Source organism: Cavia porcellus, unplaced genomic scaffold (genome assembly GCF_034190915.1).
Source record: "Cavia porcellus strain 051 isolate PalLab524CR breed Dunkin Hartley unplaced genomic scaffold, mCavPor4.1 scaffold_31, whole genome shotgun sequence".
Taxonomy (NCBI): Eukaryota; Metazoa; Chordata; class Mammalia; order Rodentia; family Caviidae; genus Cavia; species Cavia porcellus.
Window position 1 is genome coordinate 14,741,261 of NW_026947514.1, and position 18,480 is coordinate 14,759,740.

At 36.3% G+C, this 18,480-nt stretch overlaps 1 protein-coding gene and 1 non-coding gene across 14 annotated transcripts in view; one reads left to right on the forward strand and one right to left on the reverse strand.

Moving 5' to 3' along the window:
* Positions 1-18,480, forward strand: part of Eml5 (EMAP like 5) — a 205,438-nt gene that overhangs the window by 18,153 nt on the left and 168,805 nt on the right. The window lies entirely within an intron of this gene.
* Positions 13,778-13,884, reverse strand: LOC111757593 (U6 spliceosomal RNA). The gene has a single exon (XR_002791901.1). It is a non-coding gene; the product is annotated as a U6 spliceosomal RNA (small nuclear RNA).

Below are 18,480 nucleotides of genomic sequence, written 5' to 3' on the forward strand. Positions count from 1 at the left end.
TTGTAGCAGTGCCAAACTTTCTGTCATGTAGCTAGATGTTTGATCCCTTATGAGTTAATCTTAGTGCAGAGTGAAAGACTGTGCTCTAGTATTAATCTTTTGCATAGTTGTCCGGCACCATTTTGTTTGTTTTTATTTTTTAATTTTATTTAAGGAGGAAAAGAAAAAAAAACCAAAAAGGGTACAAGTAATAGAAAATTTAAAAAATAAACAGTAAAAAATCACTAGTTAATAGATTACATATTCTCATCTTAGAAATAGTTGTTCAAGTTACAAAATTAAAGCATATAAAGTGGACATTCAAACAGTGAGACAGCAAAGAGTTCTCTTTAATGATCCAACAAAACTCAGTAATACGGTTATCTATCTTTATACACTTAAACATAGATGCAATTATAACCTTTAGAACACTTTCTTTTCTTTTCTTTTATGCAATGATAATTACACATTTTGGGTTTTATTACTCCCACAGTTCTTACTACTTTTTTGGAAGAGAGTAAAACTAAATGCAACATATCAGAACACAGTCAGTCAAATCAAAAGGATAGACATAATAGATAATGTAAAAACAAAATACAAGGTGATCAACAGTGTTTACCATACTGCCTCTTGCTATCTTAAGAAGAATTACCTATATCATCAGTTATAATAAAATTGAACAAAACAGTAAAGAATAAAACCAAAGCATTGGAGGCATTACAAGACTTTAAAAGAAGATAAGAGACGACCAGAATGGGCGTCATAATGAATCTTATTGTCTTCACAGTTGTTGCCCTATACTTTTGAACTTGGTACTATCAAGCAAAGCAGAATAGGGGAAAATCAGTCAAAACAAGATGGTGAGGGCAGTACAGGATTTCAAATCAAATTAATAGGAAATCAAAGTAGGTTACTATAATGTACCCTGCTGTTTTTTATTTATTTTTCTCTTAATTAAAAAGATAAAAATAAAAAAGTAAATAATTTTTTTAAAAGGGGATTGAGATAAAAGAGGGCATAACAACAGAACAGCACAGGTCAAAACATAACCATTTAAGCAAAATAGCGTTTCACCACAAGATATCCTGACATAAAAGTAGTTACCATAGTGTCTCTTTCCTTGAAATCTTTGAGTATAACTTTGTATACAGTAGCATCAAACATATCCAGACAATATAAAACCATTCAAGAGAATGACAGTATTACAGGGTATTTAGAACCAACTAACAAAAAACGAACAATGGTTTCTGTATAATCTCCTTGTCTATAAAAGTTTTTGCTTATATTATCACATATAATATAATCCAATAAGATACAACATGTTAAGACCGATGGAGACAGAAGAACAAAAGCTTGATGGCACTTTAAAACAAGAAATTAAATCAGCACTAGCTATTATGATGTCTTGTTTTCTCCAAAATAGCTGTTCCTATCATCCAACCTTCTCTGCCTCATTTCTGTCGAGCTCTTTTTCTGTCATTAGCTGTCAGTTTGTCTTCTTCATTTCTCTTTCTGCTCCATTCATTGTGGCCTCTCTGCCACTGTTTCTGGACTCTTGATATTTTCCTTGTATTCTCTGTAGAGTTGAATTGGTGGTTGCAAATTCCCCTAGTTCCTCTTTATCCTGGAAGCACCTTGTTTTTCCATCAATTTCCAGGGACAGTTGTACAGGATATATCAATCTTGGCTGGAGGTTATTATCTTTCAAAGTTTGAATTATTTCCCCCCACACTCTTTGTGATTTGATGGTTTGTGCCAAGAAGTCTGCTGTAATTCTGATGGGTGTTCCCTTGTAAGTGATCTGTTTCTTGTCTCTGATGGCTTTAATATTCTGTTCTTACATTGGATTTCTGGAATTTTGATTATTATATGTCTGGGTGTAGCTCTGTTTGGGTTGTAGGTGATTGGGGTCCTGTATGCCTCATACATCTGAGTATCTTTACCATTTGCTAAATTAGGGAAATTCTCTTGGATTATTTCTGTGAATAGCTTTTGTAGTCCATTTGTTTGAGTCCCTACTTCTTCTTTTATGTTCTTAATTCTTAAGTTATAGATCCTCTTATCATCTTCTAGCCTTTGTATTATTGCTGTTTGTTTTCTTGTTATTTTTAAGAAGTTTTTCATTTCATGCTCCCACATTACAAATCTGCCCTGCAGTTCAGATAGTCTATCCTTAGTTTCTTTCAAGCTGTTATGCCAGCTTTAGATAGAGTTTTTAGCTTCCTGGTAATCTCTTTGAACTGCTTCACGTATTCTATGTTCTCTCTATTTTCTTCATCAAACAATTCTCCCCTTTTTTTCTGTTCTTCCATTCTACCATGTGTTTTTTCTTGAGCGGTGCTTAGCATTTCTCTAACTATTCTACTTGTATCTTGCTTCAGGTCATTAATAACTTCATTCCTGAACTCCTCTATGAGGCTCTGGAGATAGCGCTTTATGTCTATTGGTGCTGTGTCTGATATTGCATGTTTCTCAGGATTGGGGGCCGAGGACCCTTTCTTGTTGCTCCCTCTTCCCATATTTTTTGTACCTTTTATACAAGCATATATAGGAGGCCCAGTTTCTTTCTTTGTCAGTTACAGTTTGTTTGAATTGCACCAGCTAGGTGTTCCTGCCCCCTGCAGTGTACTAGAGAGACACAGACCTGGGCAGCCTATGCTTGGCCCGCCCCTCCAGGTCAACCTACCGAAAGCTTCACTGCTAGGGTGCACCTCCAGTTACCGGGATCTGGTTTTGGCTAGCCTGTTGGGTCTTAAGTCAGTGGTGACACCCAGGCCAGGCACTCCCTACCAATCCCGCTTGAGAGGGGAATATGCCACTAAGGACACTGCAGCGTCCTGTTCTGGCTAGTCTTTTTGGTCCCAGTATGTCCTTTGCTGAAGCCTCCTACTCTATGGAAGGGTCCCCGATCCACTCACTTACCACAGGTGGATGCAGGGCTCCCGGCCAGTCCCACTCTCAGTTCCATTCACTGCTTCCCACTCTCAGAGCTTTTGCGCCTCTCTCCTTGCTGTGCCGATTGGGACGCAGCAGCGGCTGCAGGAAATTCCAATTGCGGCTTCCAGTGGCGCGGGCTCCAGCTTCCGCGCTGAGACCTTATCTGTTCCTGTTATATCACCGGGATTGCATTTCCAGTTGGTTTCTCTTAGTTTAGTTCGTTCCTGGGTTGGCAGGGTATACCTCCCCTTGCTTAGGACTTCTCACCCCTCACCATTCCTGGATTTTAAGTGGGGTGTCTCAGAGAGCCTCCGTAGCTGCTCCTATCTATCTCCCATGTTTCCAGCACCATTTGTTTGAGGCATTCTTTTATGCAACATATATTGTTGGCCCCTTTGTCAAGGATTAGACGGCTGTGGTTTAGGTGTGTTATTTCTGTGTCCTCTGTTATGTTCACTGATCTACATGTCTGCTTTTATGCAGTATCATGACATCTTTGTTACAATAACTCTGTAGTGTGCTTCAAGTGAGATATTGTAGGGCCTGCAACATTGTTATTTTTGTTGTTTTTCCCAAGATTATTTTGGATAGTCTGAATCTTTTGTGTTTTCATATGAATTTTAGGATTGTTTCCTGTAGTTCTGTGACATGTCTTTAATATATTTATGGGAACGAGAACAGTGAGTTGAGGAAGAACAAATTGAGAGGGTGAGGAGGAAATCAAATTTTCTTTGACAGAGCACCCAGTTATATAAACAAGTAGTAATAGAAGTGAAAAACCAAATTAGCAATAATACAACTGTATCAGGAGACCTTAACACACCATTGACACCAAGGGACAGATCAATCAGACTGAATCACACCTGTGAACAAATGGACTTGATAGACATATACAGAGTGTACCATCCAACAATATCAGAATACACATTCTTCTCAGCAGTATATGGGACATTCTCTAAAATAGACCATATACTAGCACACAGAACATATTTAAATAAATGCAAAAGAGTTCAAATTATCCCATGCATGTTATCAGATCATAGCATGATAAAACTAGAAATTAATGATAAAAGGTACTGCAAAAAACCCACAAACACATGGAAACTGAATAACATACTCTTAAGTAATCAGTGGGTCACAGGGGAAATTAAAGAAGAAATTAAATAATACAAATACAAGTACAGCTTACTGGAATCTGTGCTATGCAATGAAAGCTGTCCTCAGAGGAAAATTTATTGCACTGAGTTCCCACATCAGGAAAACAGAATGAATACAAATAAATAACCTGATGCTACACCTCAAACATCTAGAAAAAGAAGAGCAAGTCCAGCCCAAAGCCAAAAGAAGGGAGGAAATTATGAAAATCAGAACAGAAATTAATGCAGTCTAAGAAAACAATCCAAAGAATCAATGAATGAAAGGGTTGGTTCTTTGAAAGAATAAATAAAATTGATAAGCCCCTAGACAACCTTATTTAAAAAAGGGAAGAAAAAGCTCAAATTCATGCAATAAGGAATGAAAAAGGCAAAATCACTACAGACTCTGTAGAAATACAGAGATGTACAAGGTCATCAACACTTATTTCAAAAACCTCTACTCTCATAGGTTTGATAATACAGAAGAGATAGACAGATTCCTAAAAGCATATGAAGTACCAAAGCTAGATCAAGAGGATGTAAAACTGTTGAATAACCCAATCTCTGTTAATGAAATTGAAAATGCAATTAAGTCCTTACCTACAAAGAAGAGCCCAGGCCTAGACAGATTCACTGCAGAATTCTACAAGAAATACAAAGAAGACTTAATGCCAACACTCCTCAAGCTCTTCGATGAAATTGAAAGGGAAGCAATCCTTCCTAAGTCATTCCTGGAAGCAAATATTACTCTAGTACCAAAGCCTGAGAAAGACCCAACTAAAAAAGAGAACTATAGACCGATCTCCCTACTAAACATAGATGCAAAAATCCTCAATAAAATATTGGCAAATAGGATGCAGCAAATCATCAAGAAGATTATACACCATGACCAAATGGGATTCATCCCAGGCATACAGGGATGGTCCAACATACATAAATCAATAAATGTTATCCACCATGTCAATAAAGCCAAAAGCAAGAATCACATGATCATTTCTATAGATGCAGAAAAAGCTTTTGATAATGTCCAACATTCCTTCAAGATAAGAACCTACAGAAAATTGGAATAGATGGTCTCTACCTCAATATGATAAAGGCCATCTATGACAAACCAACAGCTAGTATCAAATGGCAAAAAACTGAAGACCTTTAACATAAAATCAGGCAAAAGACAAGGATGTCCCTTATCACCGCTCCTATTTAATATAGTACTGGAAATACTAGCCAGAGCAATTAGACAAGAGAGAGAAATAAAAGGGGTAAAGACAGGAAAAGGAGTTAAATTATCATTATTTGCAGATGATATGATACTCTACATGGAAGACCCCAAAAACTCCATTCAAAGACTCCTAGATATAATAAATAAATTCAGCAATATAGCTGGATACAAAATCAATACACAAAACTCTATAGCATTCTATACACTAACAACAAAATCAATGAGAGAGAAATAAGAGAAGCCACACCCTTCATTCTAGCAACCAAAAAAAAAAAAAAAGAGAAATATTTAGGAATTATTCTCATAAAAGAAGTGAAAGATCTATATAGGGAAAATTATAATACACTGAAAAAAGAAATGGAAGATGATCTCAGAAAATGGAAAGACATCCCTTGCTCATGGATAGGAAGAATAAATATTATGAAAATGGCCATTCTCCCAAAACTGTTATACAGATTCAATGCAATCCCAATAAAATACCATCAGCATACCTCATAGATCTAGAGAAATCACTCCTAAAATTCATCTGGAACCAGAAGAGACCTAGAATAGTAAAGACAGTTCTAAGCAGCAAAGGCAAGGGAGGAGGCATCACAATCCCTGAGTTGGAGTTACACTACAAAGCAACTGTAGTAAAATCAACATGGTACTGGAATCAAAACAGAGCTGAAGATCAATGGAACTTATTAGAAGATAGAACCACAACTACAAACACACTCAACCACCTATCTTTGATAAAGGAGCCAAGCAGGTTCACTGGAAGAACGACAGTCTCTTTAATAAATGGTATTGAAAAAACTGGCTCTCCATATGCTGAAAACTAAGAATAGACCAATGCCTATCACCATGTACTAAATTAAAATCTAAATGGATCAAAGATCTGAATATTAAAATAGAAACACTAGGACTTCCAGGATAACATGGCAGATAGATAACAGCAGCTCTGGAGGCTCTCTGAGATAGCCAGCTTAGATTCCAGGAATGGAGAATCGATCAAAATGGCGGCTTGCTAGGGGATCGGGCGAAGAGTCTCTCCAGAGAAATCATACTAGAAGCTAGAATATGACAACATGGAAAGGGCCAGACAAATCGATAACGATTCTTATTAACCAAGACAGTTCAGCGGGAGGATTTAAAGTTGTGCTGAGACCATGAACGCTGATAATGGGAGGCTGCAAATCCCGCGCCTTTAAATCAACAAACTGACCCGTGGACCCAGCAGGAAAAGCTGTGTTGGCTTTTGGTGACTGCGGGAAACTGAGACCCGGGACTCCGAGTAGCAGCCAGGACTGCACTGCTGCACCAGAGGAGATCATAAAAGGCTCTGGAGTTCCAAAGCCAAACGCTGCACAGATTTCTGACCATTCCGCACTGTGCCGGGAGTGAACGCTGTGCACCGTTCTGCGCTGTGCCGGGAGTGCGGGAAAGGTGGGCGGCTTGGTGTGTGGTGGACCCGGAATGAGGACCTGCGCCGGACTCTGGTGAATACTGGGAACCCCTGGCTGCTGGGGTTGGCCAGAGAACATCTTGGAACTGGACAGTGCCCGCCACCACGGGGACATCAATAACACAGAATCTGGCGGCAGACATCTTAGTGTTGGGCAGAAACTACAGCTCAGTGACATCACCGGGTCCCCCTGTAGGGAGGGCTGGTGGAAGACATCTTGAAATTGGGCAGAGCCTGATTACGTGCTGGCTTCAGCTTCACACAGAGAACTAGTGGGAGACATCTTGAATTTGGGCAGATCTGCTGTTCTAGTGCTCCTGTCACAGAGAGGTCTGGAAGAGAACAGCTGGGATTTGGACAGAACCCTGTGCCATAGTGACATTAGTCAGCTGCTTCTGGTACAAAGAGAACTGGCAGGAGCTACTGAGGCTAAACCAAGCCTCTGCTTGGGGCCCAATAAGCAGATACAAAATAGTCACAACTCAGTGACATCCAGAAAGTACAGCTTAATTTACGGATTAACTGGCACAGAGGCTGGAGCCTAGCCTGTACCGCCCCTGCATCCCAGCCTACCCCAGATAACAGCAAATTGGGGAGGACAGCAAAAACTCAAGTCAGCACGCTTCTGAAAGGCCCTAAGCAATTTGGAGAGGGCCAGAGAACCCCAGGACAGTCTGAAAGAAATCAGAAACATGACAAGAGATAAAAATTAAAAAAAAATCCCCAGCTGCCCAACATGAGAAAATAAGTCCATGAGAAGTAAACACTGAAGAGAAAAGCACAGTAACCATCCATTGCTCGACACAGCATCAGCCGAAATTAAAAAGTACCTTCATGATCTCATAGAGGAATTTAAAGCTGTACTCCTGATCCAAGTGAGGCAAGATATAAAGAGATTAATTAAAGAAATGACAAGCCCCGCCCAAGAGAACACAGATGGAAGAACTGAGGAAATCAGAAAAGAAAGAGAAACTTCTGAAGAAGAATTTAAACATAACTTAGAATACATGAAACAGATCCAAAGAGAATACCAGGAAACTAAAAACTCCGTTGAACACTGGCAAAATGCCTTGACAGAAACTAAAGACAGCCTTCTGAAACTTGAAGAGAGATTTATGGCATATGATCGTGAAAGAAAAAGCCTCTTAAAAATAACAAGGAACCAGAAAGAAGCAATTCAAAAACTGGAAGATGACAAAAAAATACATAACTTAAGAATAAAGAATGTGAGTAAGGAAGCAGGAGCAACCAAAAATGAAATACAAAAAAAATATTCACAGATATATTAAAGCAAAATTTCCCATGTATAGCAAAAAGAAATGATATCCAGATAAAAGAGGCATACAGAACACCAGCTACCTACAACCAAAACAGATCTACGCCTAGATATATAATAATCAAGATTCCAGAAATCCACCAAAAGAACAGAATATTAAAAGCAGCCAGAGAAAAGATGCAGATTACCTACAATGGGAAAACTATCAAAATAACAGCAGACTTATCAACACAAACTCTTAAATCAAGAAGGGAGTGGGGAGAAATATTCCAAGTCCTGAAAGAAAAAAATATGCAACCAAAGTTCATATACCTGTCAAAACTCTCTCTCAAAATTAATGAAGAAATAAGATACTTTCAAGACAAGGAGGAACCGTGGGAGTTTGTGGCCACCAATCCAACCCTACAGAGAGTGCTGAAGGACGTTACAGAGAAAGAGAGGAAGAGATACCAGGATTCCAGCAACAGTGGCAGAGAGGCCTCAGTGAACGGGGCAGACAAGGAATGAGGGAATAAGGTGGACAAATTATAGCAGAAAAGTGGAGTAGCAGACATGAGGCAGAGACGGTAAGCTATAGTCTTTAGTATAGACAGCTCTGAAACTATATAAAAAAAGGTAGAGGTCATTGTTAATGGTGTATAACGATTTAAAAGACACAGTAGTCCTATTGCCATATTTAGTTTGAATTTAATTTGTTCTGGTCTGTCCACTCATGTCAGATTTGAGGGCACAGACATCTTGACCCAAAAATAGCAGGTTATACCATGGTAACTATCCTTACTTTCCTATTAACTTAAACTGAAATCCTGTATTACTTACATTGTCTTACTATGACTGATCTTAATTGAATCTGAATCATAAGACTATGGGTTGGCCTTGGCTGATTTTATTTGAAATTGGTATGCTTGTTAGTATCAACCCTAAAAGTAGAGGCAACTACTCTGAGGATGACAAGATGTAAAGGATATCCATACGGGTATTAGTAACAGCTCTCAAATCCTACAATGCTGTCAAAGTTAAGTTTTTATAAAAATAGGTGATACTATGTTTAACTATAATAAGCCAGTGTTGTGGACAAATCTATTGAAAATAACAAGAGAAAACATAGTAGCTATGGAAGATCATTTATATTGTGGTCTTATGTGTCTTATCCATTGCATGTTTTTCTAGGAAATTGTTTTGCTGTCTTTCTATGACTTGGTTTTCCCTATAATACAGAGATGATAGATATATATGTAGAAATTCACACATGTTTTTTTTTAATTATTTATGGGAACAGATTATATAATACAAGATGTAAGGAACAGATAATCTGAGGAAGAGACGCTGAGAAACCCGAGGCTTATTTTGTAGCATTATAATATAAATTCTAGCAATCTATTGTTCGCTGATTAGAATGACATTGGACTGGTTTCTTGAGTTCAATTTCAACATATGTAGAGATGGGGACAGCTATCACAAAGAGAATGAGAGATGCAATGGTAGTTACTATTGTCTTCCCTAATTTGGAACTTGAGGACCTAAAAAGCCTTCATCATCCTGTAATGATTTGATTAGTTCTATAATATGCAATAAGTATATAAAGTGGGTGAAGATAGGGACAACTATTTGTAAGAAACTAGAGATAGATAGACAATGAAGATCTCCAGTGGACTTGCTTTGAAATCTGTATTTCTTTAAATTGTTTTTTTTTTAATGTTCTGTTCTGTTTTGATATGTTTAATCTTACCCTCTTTGAGATGTAAAACAAATGTGTAGGACTGATAACCATGTTATTGAGCTTTTGTTCGATCATAGAGCAGAACAGTTTGTAGTGTCACTTTTTGAATGTCATTCTAAATACTTTAATTCTATAACCTGAACAGCTATTTCTAAGATGACAATGTGTAACTTATCAACCAGCAATTTCTTACCATTTGTTTTTCTGTAATTTTGTATTATTTCTACCCTTTTTTTTATCTCCATGTATTTTTTTGTTTCCTTTTCTTTTAAAAAAAAAAAGATTCCAGGAATGGTATGGTGTGGGGAGTCCTAAGCAGGGGGAGATATACCCTGCCAACCCAGGAACGAACTAAGCTGAGAGAAACCAACTGGAAATGCAATCCTGGTGCTATGATTGGAACAGCTAAAGTCTCAGTGCCGAAGCTGGAACCCACATCTCTTGAATTTCCTGTCACTGCTGCTGCATCTGAATCAGCACAGTAGGGATTGAGACACAAAAGCTATGAGAGCGGGAATCGGTGAACTGAATTGAGAACAGAGCTGGTGGGGAGCCCTGCATCGACCTGCGGTGAGTGAGAGGAATGGGGACCCTTCCATAGACTAGGGGGCTCCAACAGAGGACATTCTGGGACTGGGCAGACTAGCTGGAACAGGACGTTGCAGTTCCCCTCTCAAGCAGGATTGGTAGGGAGCATTTGACCTGGGTGATGCCATGAACTAAGACCCAGTAGGCTAGCCCAAATCAAGTCCCTTAGCCTGGCAGTGCACCCTAATGCAGTGAAGCCTTCAGCAGGTTGATTGACCTGGAGGGGCAGACCCAGCATAGGCTGCCCAGATCCCTGTCTTTCTAGTAAACTGCAGTGGACGGGAACACCTAGCCGGCACAATTAAAACAAACTGTAACCGACAAAGAAAGAAACTGGGCCTCCTATAAACGCTCATATGGGAGGAACAAAAAGTATGGGAAGAGGGAGTAACAAGAAATGATCCTAAGTCGCCAGTCCTGAGAACACTGATCCAGGAAAGGTAAATACAAAGGCGAATGAGGACAGAAAATAGGCAACAGGCAATATCAGGCATGCCACCAATAGGCATAAAGCGATATCTCCGGGACCTCATCAACAAGTTCAAAAGTGAAGTATTTAACCAAGTAAAGCAAGATATAAGTAGAATAGTTAAAGAAATGCTAAGCACCTCCCAAGAATAAACAGATAGTGGAATGGAAGAACAGAAAAAAAAGGGAGAATTGTTTGATGGAGACAATAGAGAAAACGTAGAATATATGAAGCAGGTTCAAAGAGATTACCAGGAAACTAAAAACTCTATTGAAAGCTGGCATAACAGCTTGAAAGAAACTAAGGATAGATTATCTGACTTGGAGGACAGATTTGTAATGTGGGAGCATGAAAGGAAAAAAGCTTCTTAAAAATAACAAGGAAACAAGCAGTAACAATACAAAGGCTAGAAGATGATAAGAGGATCTATAACTTAAGAATTAAGAATGTAAAGGAAGAAGCAGGGATACAAACAAGTGAACTGCAAAGGCTATTCACAGAAATAATCAAGGAGAACTTCCCTAATATGGGAAAAGGTAAAGATACTCAGATGTATGAGGCATACAGGACCCTAGCCACCTACAACCCAAACAGAACTACACCCAGGCATACAATAATCAAAATTCCGGAAATCCAATATAAGAATAGAATATTAAAAGCTGTCAGAGACAAGAAACAGATTCCTTACAAGGGAACATCTATCAGAATTACAGCTGACTTCTTTGCACAAACCATCAAATCATGAAGAGCGTGGGGGGAAATAATTCAAGCTTTGAAAGATAACAACATCCAGCCAAGATTGATATATCCTGCACAACTGTCCCTAGAAATTGGTGGAAAAACAAGGTGCTTCCAGGATAAAGAGGAACTAGGGGAATTTGCAACCACCAATTCAACTCTACAGAGAATTCTGCAGGATATTCTAAAAGGAAAATACCAAGATTCCAGAAACAGTGGCATAAAGGCCACAATGAATGGAGCAGAAAGAGAAATGAAGAAGACTAACTGACAGCTAATGACAGAAAAAGAGCTTGACAGAAATGAGGCAGAGAAGGTTGGATGATAGGAACAGCTATTTTGGAGAAAACAAGACATCATAATAGCTAGTGCTGATTTAATATCTTGTTTTGAAGTGCCGTCAAGCTTTTGTTCTTCTGTCTCCATCGGTCTTAACATGTTGTATCTTATTGGATTATATTATATATGATAACATAAGCAACTTTTATAGACAAGGAGATAATACAGAAGTCATTGTTCATTTTCTATTAGTTGGTTCTAAATACCCTGTAATACTGTCATTCTCTTGAATTGTTTTACATTGTCTTGATATGTTTGATGCTACAGTACACAAAGTTATACTCAAAGATTTCAAGGAAAGAGACACTATGGTAACTACGTTTATGTTGGGATATCTTGTGGTGAAACACTATTTTGCTTAAATGGTTATGTTCTTACCTGTTCTGTTTTGTTGTTATGTCCTCTTTTATCTCAATCTCCTTTTCTTATTATTTATTTTTTTATTTTATCTTTTTAATTAAGGGAAATAATAAATAAATACAGCAGGATATATTATAGTAACCCACTTTGATTTCCTATTAATTTGATTTGAAACCCTGTATTGCTCGCACCATCTTGTTTTGACTGATTTTCCTCTATTCTGTTTTGCTGAATAGTACCAAGTTTGAGAGTATAGGCAACAGCTGTGAAGATGATAAGATTCCCTATGATGCCCATTCTGGTTTGACTATTATCATCTTTTGAAGTCCTGTAATGTCTCCAATGTTTTGGTTTTATTTTTTTTGTTCTTTACTGTTTTGTTCAATTTTATTATAACTGATGATATAGGCAATTCTTTTTAAGATAGCAAGAGGCATTATGGTAACCATTGTTGCTCACCTTGTGTTCTGTTTTTACATTATGTACTATGTCCACCCTTTTGATTTGACTGACTCCATTTTGTTATGTCACATTTGGTTTTATCCTCTTCAAAAAAAAGTAATACAAACTGTGGGAGTAATAAAACCCAAACTGTGTAATTATCATTTTATTTTTTTAAAATTTTATTTAAAAGGAAAAAGAGAAAAAACTAAACAAAACAAAGTATAAGGGTCCAAGTAATACAGAACTACAAAAAAAAAATAAGAAATCACCAGTTAATAGATTACATATTATCATCATGGAGATAGTTGCTCAAGTCACAGTATCAAAGCATACAAAGTGGACATTCAAACAGTGAGACTGCAAACCGTTGTGTTCAATGATCCAACCAAAAACATTAATATGGTCAGCTATTTAACATCCCTAAACACACTTGCTGTTGTATCTTTTAGAGCGCTTTTTTTCCTTATCTTTTTTACAACAAAATTTACACATTTTGGGTTTTATTACTCCTTAGTTCTTCTTACTTTTTGGGGGGTGGAGGGGAGAGAGTAAAGTCAAATATGGCAAAACAAAGCTGTCAGTCAAAACCAAGGATAGACATAGCACATGATGTAAAAACAGAGTACAAGGTTGTCAACAATGGTTACCATAATGTCTCTTGTTTCCTTAAAAAGAATTGTCTATCTCATTAGGTATTATAAAGTTGAACAAAACAGTAGAGAACAAGACCAATAAAACTTAAGCATTGTAAACATTACAGGACTTCCAAAGGAGACAATAGTCAGACCAGAATGGGCATCTTAGTGAATCTTATTGCCTTCAAAGTAGTTGCCTATACCCTCAAACTTGATACTATCATACAGAATGGAACAGAGTCTAATCAGTCAAAACAAGATAGTGGGAGTATTACAGGACTTCAAAACAAGTTAATAGGAAATCAAAAAAAGTTACTATTATATATCCTGCTAATTTTTAAAATTTTTCCCCTTAATTAAAAAAACATAAAAAATAACTAAATAATTTTTTTAATGAATAAGGGAGAGATTGAGATAAAAGAGGACATAACAATATAACAATACAGGTCAAAGCATGACTGTTTCAGCAACCTAGTGCTTCACCACCAAAAAAAATATGGAACGCTTCACGAATTTGCGTGTCATCCTTGCGCAGGGGCCATACTAATCTTCTCTGTATCGTTCCAATTTTAGTATATGTGCTGCCGAAGTGAGCACGTAATTATCATTTTAAAGAAGAGAGGAAAAGAAAGTGCTCTAAAGGTTATAACTGCATATATGTTCAAGTATATAAGATAGATAACCATATTACTGAGTTTTGTTGGGTCATTGAAGAGAACTCTTTGCAGTCTCACTGTTTGTCCACTTTATATGCTTTAATTTTGTAACTTGAACAACTATTTCTAAGATGAGAATATGTAATCTATTAACTAGTGATTTCCTACTGTTTATTTTTAAAAATTCTGTATAACATATACTTTTTCTGTTTTTTTTTCTTTTTCTCCTTATATAAAATTTTTTAAAAAGACAGAAACACTAAATCTATTGGAAGAGAAGTTGGGTAAAAACGTTGAAGACATAGGGGTAGGTAGAGAATTCATGAACAGGAATCAAACTGCATGGGAAATACTTCCCAGAATCAACAGCTGGGATCATATCTTATTAAAAAGTTTCTGCACATCAAAAGAAATCTCTAGCATAGTGAAAAGAAAACTTACAAACTGGGAAACAATCTTAATGAACTGTCCCTCAGACAAAGGACTTCTGTCTAAAACATAAAGAATTTTTAAAAATGAGACCCCCAAAATTCAAGGATCCAATCCAAAAATGGGCATCTGAGATGAATACACAATTCTCAGATTAAGAAATACAAATGTCAAATAAATACATGAAAAATAGTCATCATCATTACTCATTAGAGAAATGCAAACTAAAACCACACTGAGCTTCCATCTCACTCCTGAAAGAATAGCCAGGATCAGGAAAACTACCAACAACAAATGCTGGAAAGGCTGTGGGAAAAAAGGAACTCTCTTGTACTGTTGGTGGGAGTGTAGACTGGTGCAACCATTGTGGAGGTCAGTCTGGAGATTTCTTAGAAAGCTGAGATTGGAAGTCCCATTTGTTCCAGCTATTCCACTTCTAGGCATATTCCCAGAAGAACTGAAAACATCATACCACAGTGATATATGTGCACCCATGTTTATGGCAGTACAATTTGTAATAGCCAGATCTTGGAAACAACCCAAGTGTCCATCAACTGAGGAATGGATAAAAAAGTTGTGGTATTTTTATACAATGGAGTACTACTCAGCTATAAAGAATGATCACATTGAGATATTTATAAATGGACGCAGCTTGAGACTATACTCATAAGCAAAATAAATTGATTGAAATAAATATAAATAAATTGAACTCACATGTATAAATATTGAATAGTTTCCCTAGTGTAAGAATACATAAATTTGGGGCTAGGGATTTAGCTCAGTGGCATAAGAACCTGCCTTGCAAGGAGGCGGTCTTGAGTTTGATCCCTGGTACCGATTTAAAAAAAAAAGAATACATAAAATTATGTGGTAATCACGATTCCCCATTATGTTGCTTTGAAGCCTCATAATGTTTTCATTCACTAATTGGAGTGGTTTTATTCTGAGTTGTTTGATTTTTATGGTCTGTGATGGTATGAGCAGCTATTTTGAAGAAAACAAGACATTATAATAGCCATTGATGATTTAATATCATCTTGTTTTGAAGTCCCACCAAGCTTTTTCCCTTTGTCTCCATCAGTTTTACCATGTTGTATCTTATTGGATTTTATTATATGTGATAGTGTAAACAAAATTTTTTATAGACAAGGAGATAATATAGTAACCATTGTTCGTTTTCTGTTAGATGGTTCTGAATACCCTGTATTACCGAATTTAGTACTTTCATTCTCTTGAATGGTTTTACACTGTCTTTTTATGTTTGATACTATAGTATATGAAGGTATACTCAAATATTTCAAGGAAAGAGACACTATGGTAGCTACTGTTATGTCAGATTGTCTTGTGATAAAACACTATGTTGCTTAAATTGTTCTGTTCTGACCTGTGTTTTTATGTCTTCTTTTATTTTAATCTTTTTTTAAAATAAAAAAAAAACAAATTTTCTTTGAACCTAGTAAATTTGGGATAGTCATAATATATCTTTAGCTCTGGGTTGGAGTATAAGTTTGGAACTTATCACTGTGTGTACGCTTTTAAAGCCAAGAAAAGGGAAGGGAAAAAAACAGCCAAGACAAAACCCTTCAGACACTTTATCAATCAGATGTTAGGCATGGTAGGTAGGACCTAACAAACAAGAATGAATAGAGGGAGTGATTACAGTGCTAGAAAAACCTAGAGAGGTAGAAACAGTCATGGTCAGTTGTGTTAATAAAATACTACTGAAAAATGAGGACAATACGGATATCCAGTTTACCATCCAATTTGGCAGAGTTACACATGACCGTAATTTAACTCAGGGAAGGAGAAGGAACAAAAGTGTACTCTAAGTAGACTTTTGAGACAGTAAAAGGCAGGGAAAAAGTTGGGACAATACTTTTGAGAATTTAGGCTGTGGGTGGGAAACATATGAAAGGTGTTATAGATGAGAAGTCAAAGGAGTTCTTTTTAAAAATCTACAGGCCACTATACTGACTAATGAAGAAGCAGTAATTCCAGAAAACAGTTTTAGGAATACAGTACTTGAAAGTAAAAGCAGTGAGACCCAGAATACAAGCAAAAAATCAAGAAATAAAGACATTTCTTCCATTTTACAAGAGTAAAGTCAGAGTCTGGCAGTACAGTTACAGTTAACATAGTTGGTAGGGATAAAAATGTCTCCTTTAATTCTGTTTATAAAGTACAAGGCAGGCTTATCAGCTACAAGACAAAATAGATGTTGCAGGAAGGTTAAGAAAAAAATGTTTAATAGGATTTTCAAGTAGTGGGAAATACTCATTTAAGATGTATGAAATTAGACATTTGATTAAAACAATTACATATAAGAAGGTAAATCTAAAGGTGACAGTCACTTTGTGTTTGTTTAATGTATTGCTGCTTTATAGTTATGATAAATTAAGAGAGTAAATGCTTTAACTTAAAATATAATTATGGGATTCAATGACTTGTGGATACCTTATTTCTTAACTCAATAATAGGAAAAAGAACTTTTAAAAATGCTTTTCAGTGTATCGTAAATGATAGTATCCACAAATATGATTACATAATCATCTTATTACATGTTCTAAAATAAGTATATAATTTGAATAGCTATTTTTTATTTTCTCTTTTCCAAATTAATGTGGGTTATTGAGTTCAATTATATGTTCAGCAGTATATTAGGCCCTATGTGAATAGAGCTTAACTATATTAAATCGACCTTAAAGATACTTAAAAAACACTCATGTTTTTGTTCCCAGTAAGAAAATTAAAGCTATTACAAGAGAAATTTCAGATTCCACCTACACATGCGAACAACACATCCATCTCCTATTGTGTATAAATTCTTCCACTCGTGCACTAGATCCTGCTGTTTTTTGCCTGCTCTAGAAATTCTCACATTCACCTATTGTATTTTTGTTGTGTATTGCGTGACCCCTGCAAGCATATAAAACATGTTTAAAAGGTAGTCTTCCTTAAAAAATAATGTTTTTGAACATTCCCCCCCAAGCTGAATATGCAGTGTAGGGGAAAAAATGAGCCCCATCCTGTAACTTCACATTATATAAAATTTAACTCAAATTATGTCATAGTTCTTAAATGTGAAAGCTAAAATCATAAAACATTTTAGAAAAAGTATAGAAAATAGAACACAAGTATGAATTATAAAAACAAATTATAAACTGAACCTTATTAAAATAACTTTTCAGACTTCTAGTAACTAAAAACAGTGTTGAATATATATTTTCTCTGGGTTTCTTCCTGGGAAAATAAAAAAAAATCACTTCATGAAGCCATAGCTTTAATATGTCTTAGAGAATCCCAAAACTGTAAAAATAACTATAAATAAAAAATGAAAAACAAATTCCATCTGCAATTTCATAAGCTCTCTTTCTTCTCTGCTGCTAGGCTTTGCAGGAAGCAACAAACCAAAATAACTGAAAAGGAGTATTTTAACTAGGTAATGTAAAGGTAAAGACAAAAAGCGTTGTACATAATGCACCTGTCTAGTTAGTAAGATTATTTCTCATAAGTCTAGCAATTATAAAATGTCTTGGCATACTAAAATAAGTAAAATAAGACTACATGATGAGAACCTCGTTTCTCACTCTTAGAGTAAAAAGTTACAAATAATAAAACAAGAGTTTTAAGTGAATCTGTGGTTTTATATTAAAACCAGAGATATTTATATGAGCTTGTGTTTTTTTGAATATACAAATGGGGAATATATCCGGGTATAGAGTACAGAATGTATACGTGGGTTAGTATGCCTACATATTTTTCCTGGCTTCATCTGCTGAGACAGCTTATGAGCAGTAACACTGAAGTAGCAATGATCACATTTAGTTCCTAGATCTTGCTCAGTAAACACCATTTTTTAATAAAAGGAAGTAGTTGTCTTTTAATAAAAGGCACTGGTTGGTTATAGGCCTGCACTAGCAAAAAAAGCTAGAATATATTATAGTGCAAGAGAGAAAGTAAGTTCTTAAAAACAGAGGGTTAGCATGTGGAAATATTATCAAAACCAATCTCAAAAGTCTCCTATAAGACAAAATGGAACAACTTGAGCTATAAAGTAAATAATGATAATACTGAATTTTAACCCACGAACAAGAGACTGTGGACCCAA